We start from the raw sequence: 13,359 nt of genomic DNA on the forward strand, positions 1-13,359 counted from the left end.
GTTATGTATAAAGAGAAAATTAAGAGAAATAAATAAATAATAGAATAGAAATACAGTAACCGAAGCATCACATAGAAAAAAGGTAGATAAAGAAAGTCCTGGAAAATTTGTTTTGACTCCTTGAATCCATTTTCAAAATCCGTCAATTTTTTCAAGAAATTTTTGTCGAGATGATATTGATTCCAGTGAGCTAGGAACATAGTTGAAGATACGTATTGAATAACTAAAATAAAAAATGATGGCCTAAGAACCTAAGGAGAACTATGAGGGTATTGTGAAAGGACGTTTAGAACGAGGATCATTTTTCAGGATCATCGCTGACCCAAAATTTATGAAACCGACAACGAAATGAGGTGCAACAGTAATAAAATGAGGATAGGAACTAGACCGACTTCTTTTCGAATGTTCGAAGGAGTTCGAAATAACAACGATTTCAAAAAACCCAAGTTTATTTTCTCAAAAAAAAGTAATCCTTTATGAAATTGTGATAAGATTATTGTTATTTTTTGAGTTTATATTACTGTACATGGTACAGTATTGTTGAAATTATTGGGCAGTAAGATTATTTCCAAACATTCAGATTTCTTTTTTTTTTGGCGGAAGGCCTTTGTCGAGTTTTCGCCAGCAGTTTGGGAAAGCAGTTTTTAGGAACGGAAAGGTTTTTTTCAATCAGAAATGAAGTCGTCCAACTCTGTCTTCCACCTCTTTGTTAATTTCCGGAACATTTTTGAGGATAATGTAAATTTCCTACAACCCATTGACGAAGGTACGTTGTTTTTTTTTGAAGCCTTTTCTACAACCCATTGACGAAGGTTCGTTGTTTTTTTTTTTGAGTAGCTGGTGCCAATCCACTTCGTCGAGCTACATATGAACAAGGGAATAACAATAATAAATAATAATAAACCCTCTACGCCCAAAATAACGATTAAAACATGGCAGACTAGCGATAAGTAGTTCTACGAGCAAAGCCACAAGTTGTTGCCCGGAAAAAGAGCAGACATATTCATCGCAAAGCATTCTGATTAACTTTCCTTTTCCTTTTTCCTTTTTTTCCTTTTTACAATTAATGATGTCTGAGAGCTCAGCTGGATACGGCTCAACGACCTCGTCAACGTCAGTCACGAAGGCGAGAATATCTTCGATGACAATGGCGAAGGAACGAAACGAGTGGAAGAGATGCTGGGGCCCGCACGTCCAGTGAAGGACGGGTCATCTACGTATCTGAGTATCTAAGTAATTAATGTTGTAAATTTTTCTGGATTACTGTTTGGAGAAACCTGGTAAACGCGCTAATACCGCAGCATATTATTGTTTGCTGCATGGATACCACATTTCAAAGCTGCACCAACGGACCTATCGAATGCACCTGTAACGGTTGAGTACTAATATACGATTGCTCTCTTACAGTTTTTTCATTAGTTATGAATATTTATGGATAATTTTGTTTTGCACGAACATTTATGAACCATTACCTGTAAAACATCAGCTTTTTCCCTTAACGCTGTTGATGGTTAACGATCAAATTCGTCGAAGCACTAGGAACAACCTTGGTGGAAAAGAAAAATCGAAAAGCTGACCGAATCGGAGGCAGCAGTGCCAAAATTAAAACCGAATTTTAAAACGAACTTTAGAAAAAACAAAAATTACGAGCAAAAAAGATAAATTTAATTACAGATTTGAATTAAAATTAATGAGAACAAAAAAAACGAGAATTACGAGCAAAAAAAATAATATTTTTTACGGATTGGAATTAAAATCGAAGAGAACAAAAAAAAAAGAGAATTAAAAAAATAAAAACATTTAAAGATTATTACAGAATTAAACATAAGTCGAACAAGGAATAAATATTCTAAAAACTTTTTTTCGTCTAAAATAAAACGAGCGAAAAAGAACTGAGGACTGGTGCAATTGTCTAAACGGGTGCGCTCGTAGCGATGCTGTGGAGGTAGCGGTAGCGATCAAGGCGGGACCTTTGCTTGCTAATATCGAACTGAGTAAGGGTCCCACTTGGATCATTGGCCGCCTAAGCAGTTGCACTAGGTTTGAGGTGCCTTTGACCCGAATCCTCCTGTGGACAGAGGAAAACCCAATACTTCTTATTCTAATTACGTTTAACTAACTTAGAAAAAAAAGTGCGAAAAGATCCACAATTAAATAATACTAAAAAAAATCAAACTTGCGATTTAAAGCTTAATAATAACTATTACTAGTGCTAATAACTTAACTCAATAATACTACGAAAGTAAACACATAGAAATAGCAGGACTATGAAATGAAAAAAAAGAGTTATGAAATGTTTCGTTTTCTTTTTTTTTTGACAGCCTCAACAATCTTTCATAATGGATATTATTGCTTCGAGGACAATGCGAATTTACGTTTCAGTGATTTTGGAACGGCTATGCTATTGAATAATAGAAATATTAGAGGGACAAGAAATAATAGGCATATTCCAAGGCTTAAATATGATTCGCAGATCATGCAACTGATTTTTTTTGGTTAAACGAACAATTAGTAATTTTTTTTACAGATTTTTGGTGAAGTTTGGACGGTATTAAATCGAATTGAGTAGGAAATGTAGTGTTGCGTACGTCTTTCACTATTTAAAATTCAAATAAGCGAATTTCTTTCGAAAAACATTATATGCTATACCTTTATTTTATTTACTTTTATCTTATTTTTTTTCAATTTCCTACAATTTTCCGTTAGCTCTTCCGAAGAAAAAGTCCCAAAAATCCCCTTGCACGAAAAAATCAGTCCGTAAATCTTCCACAACAATTGAAAAAACCACATTTTTCGTGGGGATGAGCAGGAAAAATACGCCCATGGGTCATGAATTTCTCTATGGTCGAAAATGAGTGACACACCAGTGAGTTACGGAGTTATGGGAATGTTAGCAGAGAAGAAGAACAAAAAAAAAAGAGTTAACGTCTGTCTTTCTTTCCGTTCGATACTTTTTTCGATGCGAAGAACCTGAAGCGAACGTGCCTGGAATTCCCAAGTACGGAGATAATAGGATTGAGAAATTTCTCTGCAAAAGTAACAAAATTAGACTAATTGTTTTTTTTTTCAAATGGTATAAGGACATTTCTTTGTGTGGACATTTCTGCACTTTTGACGACAACTTTTTTTTTCTAAGCTTTAGAAAATGTTCCACTATGAAAATAATCGTTGACAATACCACAAAAAAAATTTCTCAGAAATTTTAACACAAATTTAGATATTTTCGAGCATCACGTCTTCTGACTTTTTCAGGAATTTTCTTTGGATTCTGAAATACTTAGTTATTCTCTAGGTTGACTATTGCGTTATTCAAACCTTAATTAAAATTTGTGATAACTCAAGTCACTTGTTATTTTTTAACTATTAGATTAGTTAAAATTGCTTGTTGTATTATTTATAACCTTTATTAAACTTTTACTTTATTAAACTTTTACTCTATTAGACTGAAATTAGACTGTAATTAAACTTTTACTTTATTAAACTGTAACCTTTATTAAAATCTGTGATAACCCAACTCATTTGTTATTTTTCAGCTATTAGATTGATTAAAATTTCCAATTTTTTTTGAATTTTTTACCTGTTTTTGAGTAGCTTCTGAATAAAATTGTGGCCTATAACAGTGGGTAATAATAAATGGAATAGAAGATGATCGAATTTTCCTCGAAAGAGAGTAAGTTACCGAACAAATATTGGTTATATAGTGAGAAATAGGTACATATAAAGACATTTTAAGAACCACCATCAGAAAAATAATAGTTTTTTCCAGTAACATGTAATCAAACGTAAGTTTTCCCTTCTCTACGAAAACCGAGACCACTGAATAGCTGGTGTTTCCAGGAAGAATTTCTTCCGAATCATCTCAAATGAGGCAATCCATTGAGTATTTGTGTATGTGGAATTACGAGAAAAAAGAGCGATAATGAATGAAAAATGAGATCACTTGACAGTGCTCAATGTTATTCAACAAATTCTTTTCTTTATTTACTTGCTTATTTATTCATTTGTTCTACAAAATTTTGAAAGATAATATTTTTACACAAAACACAAACGAAAAACACTTTTACGCGGAAGTTTTACATAATATTTTACAAGAAAGTTGAGTTTGTTCTTAGTTATTTATTTTTTTTTTAGCTTTTTTCATTGTTTATTTCTTAGATTTTAGCGATTTGTGTTTCTCCCCCCCCCCCTTCCTTCCATAGTTTTTTTTCTTCTAAATTTTTTTTATAGAGCGGGTGTGGCGCAGTCGGTTAGAGGTCCGTTGTAGCCACACGGTCGAGGGTTCGAATCCGCCCTAGTGCTCACCAAGCCTTTCATCCCTCCGAGGTCGACAAATTGGTACCAAACATGTCTGGGAGGATAAAAGCACTGACTTGATTATCGGCTGGCCCCCGCAAGTCATTGTAAAGGCTAACACGGGTTCGTAAACCGCTCAAACGATTCTGAATTGATGGGAACGTGGTGGCGGATCCCGAGCGGATTGATTAACGCCAGATACTTTATCCTTTATCCTTTAAATTTTGCTTATCTAGCTAGAAAAGTGACGTTTATATTAAGTGGTGTTGTGCACTCATGTCTAATTACTATCTATTCATCTGACGAATACCGTAATCAAGTGCTCGGCGAGTACTTACGTCTTCATCATTCTCAAAGCGGTAGAATTATCGGATTCAATGTTTGTACATCATAACACCACAAAAAAGGTTGAAAACTGATTTTTTAGTGAGATTAGCTAATTTGAAAGCAAGAGGAACCAAGAAATTTGTAGAAAAAAAAGATAGAAGAAAAAAAGAAACCATACCCCCAACGTCAGCTCATTTTTTTAAAATCAAGGACTAGAATTAAATTCGTTTTTAATTTTTATATTACCTTGTAAATAATGCTATAAACATCTTCCAAATGTTCTAAACTATGTTACTGGAAAATATTTGATCTCCGCTCGGGAATCGGAAACGGATAAGCAAAAATTAAAGTAAACAAATCAGAGATAAGGATTAGTGAGGAAATTGGAGAAATGGGGAAACTAGAAAAGCTTACTATGCATATTTTTGAAAGTAGCGGTGGAAAAAAGCCAATTTTCAATTTAAATACTATCCACTACGCAGAAAATTTTTTTAAAAAAAAAGGTTAACATCACATCTAAGTCGTATAAAGACACGATATCCAGAGAATCATAAGAGAATTTCCATTCGTTTGTTAATTTTTGTCAGTTACAAAAACAATTTTAGTGGAGATTAATCGAATTTGTCACTTTAACTGATCAAAAAGTTCATAAACGAACAAATACAGATTTTACCGTAATAGTTCTTGTTATGTATGTATATAAACTCCTGAAGTTCAGGACAAATTACAAAATTCTTAGTAAGCAGACAGAAGTGAGAAGCACTACGCAATGACTGACGCACGAGACAAACATATGTACGTCACATTACCCAGCTATATTTCAATCATACTTCACTACGCTATGTACTATTACTAATAAAGATAAAAAATAGGCCGCTACAAATGTTTCATTCCCTATTTCTAGTTGAATTCGTTGATTTGATTTAAATAGGATTTTAAGATTTTCTGTTGGTTTTGGCTAAAACCTTGGCTAAACCTTTTTGGCTAAATAAAAGTGAAAAGATCGATCCTTTTAGAAATTTGGAAGAAATTAACATGTAAAATTAATTTCTAGAAATGTTAATGTGGAAACATCTGGATGCACTCCTGAAAGCATTACTACGTAGTAGGTGTATTTACGTTTTCTTAGTATGCCAACGATGTTTTGATGAAACTTTATAGTTGGCCTCTCGTTTCGAGAATTTTGTCTTTATCAGAGCGTCTGAAAATGGTTTGAGGTCTTTGATTCTATCCATCCTTTTTGATTCTTCTATTCCCTTTCTAACACCGTGTAAATTGTAGGATTGCCCCATTTGCAGTTCCTTAACACTGTTCAGTCCTTAGCACTTGAGGACACTGTTTTAAGGATTAAGGATACACTGCGCGGATCTGATTTGCCTTGGGTGACAATCTGCAAGAACGCAATGGTTCACCAGCCCCGCTATTCGTCTTGAGACTCGTCAGTTTGTTTTCCTTTCGGAGTTCTTGCGTAGTGTGCTTAGAAGAATGTCGAGATCGAGGCTTGGCAAAGAGAGAGGAGGCCTGCAACCATTTTTGGGCCTTCTGATAAAGAAGAAGTTTAGTGATCCATATTTGATCAAATTTAATCAATATTAAAATTCAATTTTCGAGCAAATCATAAGTGATTAATCAAATATTAAGGAAGTCGTGATTAAATGAACTTCACATAAATAATATAATAGAGAATGATAATACAACAATGAAAATAATTAATTAAATACTGAAAAAAGATTAATTAAAGATTCCAATGTTCTTGTTCCTAAACAATCGTCACCTCGAACGATCCACAGGTAATTTCTCAAAACTCGGGAAGAACTACAAACTATGTAGGAAGAAATCTATTAATTTACATGAATACAAGAATTTTACAGAGTACAAAATTGATACCCAGTTGGAATTCGTTCGCAGAAACAACCGACGGCGACCATATGCCTTATAATTATTTTTATCTACATAAATGTATTTTTCTATGGTAGAGGAATAATTGAATTCCCGCCCGTGTCTTACGTTGTAAACATATGATTTCATTAGATTTGAGTAACAATTACATTGAAGGAGAAGGCATACTGACTGCAAACTGAAGAATTATAAAATATAAAAATAATAAAAATAAAATAAATAATATATATGAAGGAAGAAGAAATGAGAAAGCTGTTTATTACTCACAAAGTGCAATAAAAAGTCCAATATTGAGTGCAGTAAAAATAACTTACATAAGAATTTATTTTATATGTTTTATATGTTTTTGTTTTATAGATTTTTTTCTTAGTCTTATTTCTTTTTTTTTTTTTGAATAATTTATTTATCCGTTTATTTTCTAATTTATGTATATTTTTACATCATCCTATACATATGCGATTTTTCATTACGTAGTTGTGAGTTCGTTTACTGTTTTTCCTTCGATTTTGGCTTTATTCCAGGCTACTACTAATTTTTTCATTGAATATTTCAAGTTAAATATTAATTATTTCGAAGGTAACGTGACTTTTTTTTATGAAGAAAAGAAGAAATCAATGGCCATAAGTTGGTGGATAGAAATTTCGTTTCGCCACATTCACAGGAATATAAAATTGATTGATTTTGAGCTGGGAAATGGTAGCATTACTTTTTTTTTGTTCCACGACGACAATTAACGCTCAACGGAAATCAGCAACATTGCCAGCATTTGTATTCGACCATTTACATAATTGTAGCACCAATTTATAGTAGGAAAACATCAAAAATGTGAAAATGTTAAGAGTAGGAAAAAATAGAAAGAAATAAAAAGAAATAGAAAGGGGAGATAGAAAGCGAAAAAAAGACCCAGTAAATCTTCTGACAACTAAATTTGCAGCCATAACTTCTATTTCTTTTCGCACTTAGATTAGTGAATTTATCGCACAAAAAAATGTATGTGAAGATCCTTTAATGTTCACCTGTGCTAAAAAATAAAAAAAAAGAAAAAAAGAAAAATAGAGCCCAAATCAATCAATGAAAAAATTAATACTTCCATACGAAACAACTATCTTGTTGATCAAAACCCGTGACGTCCAAGTAATCGATGGTCCCTTTTGCTTCATAAATAAAGCTTCATTCCGTTTTCTCCGGATAATTGCTGTGTGGAAAATTTGTTCCTGATTTATTAGTACAAATAGAAAATTAAACGTTTGTAAAAAGAATAACAAAAAAGAATTTCATTAAATCAAGGAAGTTTATTGCCTGAGGGGAGAGACAGCGAAATGGAAAAATATTAGCAAAGAAATAAAATTTATTTTCTTAAAAATAAAATTTATCACTATTATTCTGAGAGTAGATTGATAGGCAGGAAAAAAACTGTGCTCAAGAACTGCAAAGAACTGAATCCGCATCCAAACGATGATAGGAAATGAAGGAAAAAAAAGGACAGAGGGAAGGAAGGAGAGAAAGAATAAAGAAAGAAAGAAAGAATTGGGTCCTGAGTACTTATTTATTTACTAATGATAGCATCATAAAGTCGTTTATTCTCGGCAAGGTTGGCAACGTCCTTAATCCTGAATGTAAACGATTAGCCGTTCCAGAAATGACTCACTATCGAGTTTTTCTCACGCCTTAGCAAATGATAAACACACATATATAAAAGCAGTTTACAGTATTCTTAACTGATTTCCTGGTAGTCAACATCTGCGGCGTTATTTACATTCACAGATTGTTGTTATTTTCAGGAAACAGTGCTGACGCATCCCAACATTTTTATCTATTCTCTTATTCTTTCTATTTTATTTATTCATTATTTTTCATCATTTTCATCATCATTTTCATCATTATTTATATTATTATTTACTTGTGTATTTTTAGCGTAGTGCCTTGAAAGAGAAACAGTAAAGCAAGTAGAGTGCACCGAGCTACGGCTACCGTATTGTTATGAGGTATTAAATTGTTGTTTATGAGGTATTAAATTTTTATAAAGCTTCTCTGCATACCTCACGATCTATTTCAAACCATGCTAGAGAAAATGACGAAAAAAAAGAGAAGAAAAAGAAGGAAAGCTGGGAGAGAAAAAAGAAGACTTTTTTCTGCATCAGGTGAATATAAATGGCGAACCTGTTTAATTACTAAGCTTCCTCTCATCGTGATAGAAAGCTCGCTCGCTTGGCCCATAACAACAATTATTACCCACAAAAACAATGACAACTGTGAAAAAGAGGAAAAAATCAGTAAGGATGCCCCTGTCATGAAAAAGAGGTGTTCACCAATTTAAAAAAAAAATTCAAGAAAAAAACTTGAATTTGAAGAAAAAAAAACTGAATGAGTCCATACAAATAAAATGTTTAAAAATAGTCCGGTATATTGCAGGGTAAAAATATGCAGTTGCATGTAATTGATATAGACAAATTTTTCATCTGTCGACGAAGATTTAATTGCGATTTTTTCTGGTTCTAATTAATAATATGAACTCTTTATTTCATTTCTGGAACATCAATGTGGTGTTGAATTTCAGAGGATGAAGTCTCTGGCTTTAATCAATCCGTTTGGGATGCGCCAACGAGTTTTACTGTAGGTCGTAATCGTTGAACTTTTGGAACGTTGTTGGACTATAAAATAACTTGCGAGGGTCAGCCGATGTGTCAAGTCAGTATTTTTATCCTCCCGAACAAGTCTAGCACCAATTTTTGGAGGGATGAAAGGCTTGGTTTGCACTGGGGCGGTTTCGAACCCTTGACTGTGTGGCTACAGCTGACCTCTAATCGACTGCGCCATACCCGCTCGGTGTTGAATTTAGGTGTTCAATTTACATTATTAAAGTAATTCCAAGAAAATAATGAACATCTGCACTGCCTGATTCTCCCATGCCCCATTCTATTACGTAAGAAAGATTTTATGATATCCCTATCAACCTATTCCTCCATATTTCTCATATTCATATTTCCTATTGAATTTGTCCACTCAGAATGACAATGTAAATGTGAAGAGAGAAATTTTAATCACAGAGGAACTTTTGTTTGTATCAAATGTAGTGCGGTAATGTGTGGTCACGACCAAGATCCACAAAATTTGTCGAGGATATTCATCGCGGGAGAAAAATAGGGTGTTTATCGAAACACATGAACAGCAACACCAGCTGAACCTCCTGTACCCATTATTTTCTGATTTCAGTCAGGCAAATAATTATAGTATCCACGACAACTGGGATTCACTTAATAACCGAACGATAGAACAGAAGTAAGTTGAAGAAAATCAGATATTCTAACCAGGAAATAGGGAAAATTTGAACTTTTACTTTTTCTTGCGAACAGAAAACTACGGATTTATCCTTTCTGTGTGGAGTATAAAGCTAGGATGAATTAGCACTTAGCATAGGTAGCGCAGGAATGTTCTTTCTCAAATAAACAACTGTGAAAGTCACTGAGTTTTTATTTTTCTATCACTGATTTTTGAGGTTTTTTTGCCCCAAATCTGAAATTTTTAACGCTTAAATTTTTAATCGTTATGCATAAATAATAAAAAAAAGGCAAAAAATCTGGTCAGAAGAGGATATGAGTTGCTAACTTTCGCTATTAGTTGTGCATTTACCTGCGGGTACGTGGGTGAGAGGATTATCCAGGTAATTTTCTGAAATATGAAAACTTATAAAAATGAAAATGATGAAGTATATTTTAAAAAATAATGGAAAAATACCAAAATAACAAAAATAACAAGTAAAATAATGGATGAAATAAAAAAAAGAAAGAAGATAATGATAAAGTCAAGCAGTAAAGCCGAAAGCCTCGAGAGAAGTCAACGTTAACCAGCTATACGGAAAAAAAATCGAGTGGTAAAGAAATTTTATCCACTATTTACCACTTCTAACTGCGGAAATAAGCATGGCTGGATATGCGGCGCTGTCTTCCATCACGTTCCGCTACCATTTTATTCTCAAGAGAATCCATGTACACAAGTTGTGGTGTCATTTTACGCATGAGAACCGAGCACTAGGTGAGCCAGGTGGAGTTGGTGCCTTCTTAAATTTGTAACGTATCGATCGAAGTTATTTAAAGTGCGCAAAACAAAAATTCTACTCTTTACTCTGCTGCTTTCTTTTTCTGGACTTTTTTTTTAAATTTATTCTGTTATTATCCATAATTCTATATCATTTTTTTTTGTTCTGACCCCTATTTTTGCTGCGATTTTTCTCTTTCTTACTTTTCATTTTTGTCCTCTTATAGCTCTAAAAGTCATAATTGAGTGAAAATTCATCGATGCACTTTGACATGAAAAGCACAAAAATTTATGTTGTTCTGAAATTGAAAGCAGAAAAATTTATGTTATTTAAAATTTATTCTGCTAAATTACGAGAGAATTTACTCTATTTCCAATTTTTTTCTGTAATTACGGAATTTTCTTCCGTCTATGCACAATTCGAGCAAGAAAAGTACAGCCACGGAGAAGAAAGGAGTGGCGCAGTAAACGCAAAAGAGTATAGGACAATGGACTTTGAAAAAAAAAATTCTTAAAAGTGAGTAAAAGGAGGAGGGGAAAATTTTCTCTAGGATGAGTGGAGGACATTTCACGATTTATGAAGGATGGAATAAAAATGGAAAAGGAAAAAAATTTGAGAGTAAAAAATTGTACTTGAATTTAAAGTGACTAAGTTATTTTATTTAACTGATTTCTGTTTTAAAAAAAGTGACGTCACTTATTTTTCATTTGCAGATTTCTGTAAAACGACGTGCTGTTTAATTGAAAATTCATGCGATAAAGTTTTAAAAAATTCTCACTTCTACTAGAGAGCAAAGATATTTTAAGATTGGAGGCAGTTGGCAATCAGGAGACGTTATATTGCACACATTTTTTTCATCTACATATTTATTTATTTACTAATTCTTTCTATTTTATTTTTTCTTTTACTTATGTTTAGTTTTTTTATTTATTTGTTTATTTGAAAAAACTTAAAAGTAATGATATCTTGATAAGGAAAACTGTATAAGTGTAATCTTCAGTGAAATTTTTTTGTATACGATACTGTGAACACAATCCTGACACTCAATTTTCCTCAATATACACTTCGCTTACTTCAAGCTCACTGAAACGTGAGGAGTGATTACCTGAAAATACTGGAAAAACATTTCTTGGCATTCATGTCGATGAATACAGTATACGTAACTGAATTTTAACAAAAATAGGTGTCTAGAGACAATTTTATTGAACCGTAACAACATGTATTTTATATACTCGGAAAAAATCCATGTGTGCAGAATGTATAGAATAAATAATGAAAGTTTTTCTCGTGCTTTTCTTTTCTTTTCTCTCTTTTTTTCTATACTTTTTTGGCCAGCATTTCTTCTTCGTGAAGAAGCTAATTCTCTTTCGTAAAATGAAGAATGGAGATGGATAAGGAGAAAAATATGGAGGAAAGGGCACAATTTTTCCCGAAAGAAAAGTTTTCACAAAAGTTCCTTTCAGCTTTTACTTACAATGAAATAGTTGAAGTAAGAAAACAATGGAAAGAGTAAATAACAACAAAAGTTGATGTTCAAAATAAACTACATCATTAATGAAAAGAACCAAGGAAGAGAACGAAAAAAATGAAAGTAAAAAATTGCTTAGAAGAGACAGCTAAGAACTGAAATTGTTAAAAATGGTGATGCTCATCTCAGAGAGGGCAAAAATTAAAATGTTTTCACAGAACAAGAAAGTTTCTGAAAAGAAATCCGAGGAAATCCGAGGAAAAAAGAAAAGGAAAATGAAAGGAAAAGAAGGGAAAAAAGGAAATAAGTGAAGATGAAAAAAGAGAAATCGAGACTAATTTTCACGAAAGGAGACAGAATCACTGGTAAGGTGTGGTAAGGTGATATTTAGACATCTGTTATGTTTGTGCATGTCAGCTTTTTAAAAAAATTAAAATAAATAACAAAATATAATGATACTAGTTGTGTAAATAAAAACAAATCTAACAGAATAAATAATAAAAAATAAGATTTTTCGCTTCAGATTTTTCCAGTAACAGAAAAGCCTCAATAACTTCCTACTAGTATCGGGTAATGAGTGCACACACTTCATCACCTTGGATACCCGTTATCGAGGCCGAGAGAAATTTCCTGATGACGTGCTCATGAATGAAAACGAGTAGCACCTACACAGATCTAATAGAAATGAGTCACAGCCAGCACCGGAGGTGTTCCAGAGGGGCGTCACAGTCACAACTGAGATGACTAGTCTTTTTTTTTTTAAATTGAATTCTACGGAACAATACATCTTTATTTTAGAAATTTCATAGTAAATATGAAAAAAAAATTCAGCTGCTACTGATTCATTGGCTTCTTTTGAGTGAGGGATTGCGCATATTTTCAAAGCGAAACCTTGCCAATCTCGCAATTAGCCCTACACTCACGCAGGGAGATGAAGTCGACCATCATCATAATACGTTCGTAAGTGAACAACAACAAAGCGATCCTAGGTAAACAGTATAACTAGAGAACGAAAGGTAGGTCAAGTCTTCCCTACTTTTGGGACATTTAAAAAAATTAATGATGATTAAAAATGATTAAGGAAAAATGAGAAATTAATTATTAAGGATTTAACTAGCCTCTTTAATTTTTCAGTTAGGATCCAGTTAATCTTTTTTATCCTATTCCTGGCCATCTAATATCCACACCAAATAGATTGTCCTTAGAAAAATCGCTTGAGACATGGAAAATGTACTGAGTTATTCAATTTAAAAACAAGGAAAAAGTTGCTTCGAAACCAGCTCGAGGAAGGTAACGAAGTCGGAAAAAGTCGACTAAAGTAAGACCAAAGGGTCTA

Source organism: Necator americanus, chromosome IV, assembly GCF_031761385.1.
Source record: "Necator americanus strain Aroian chromosome IV, whole genome shotgun sequence".
Classification (NCBI taxonomy): Eukaryota; Metazoa; Nematoda; class Chromadorea; order Rhabditida; family Ancylostomatidae; genus Necator; species Necator americanus.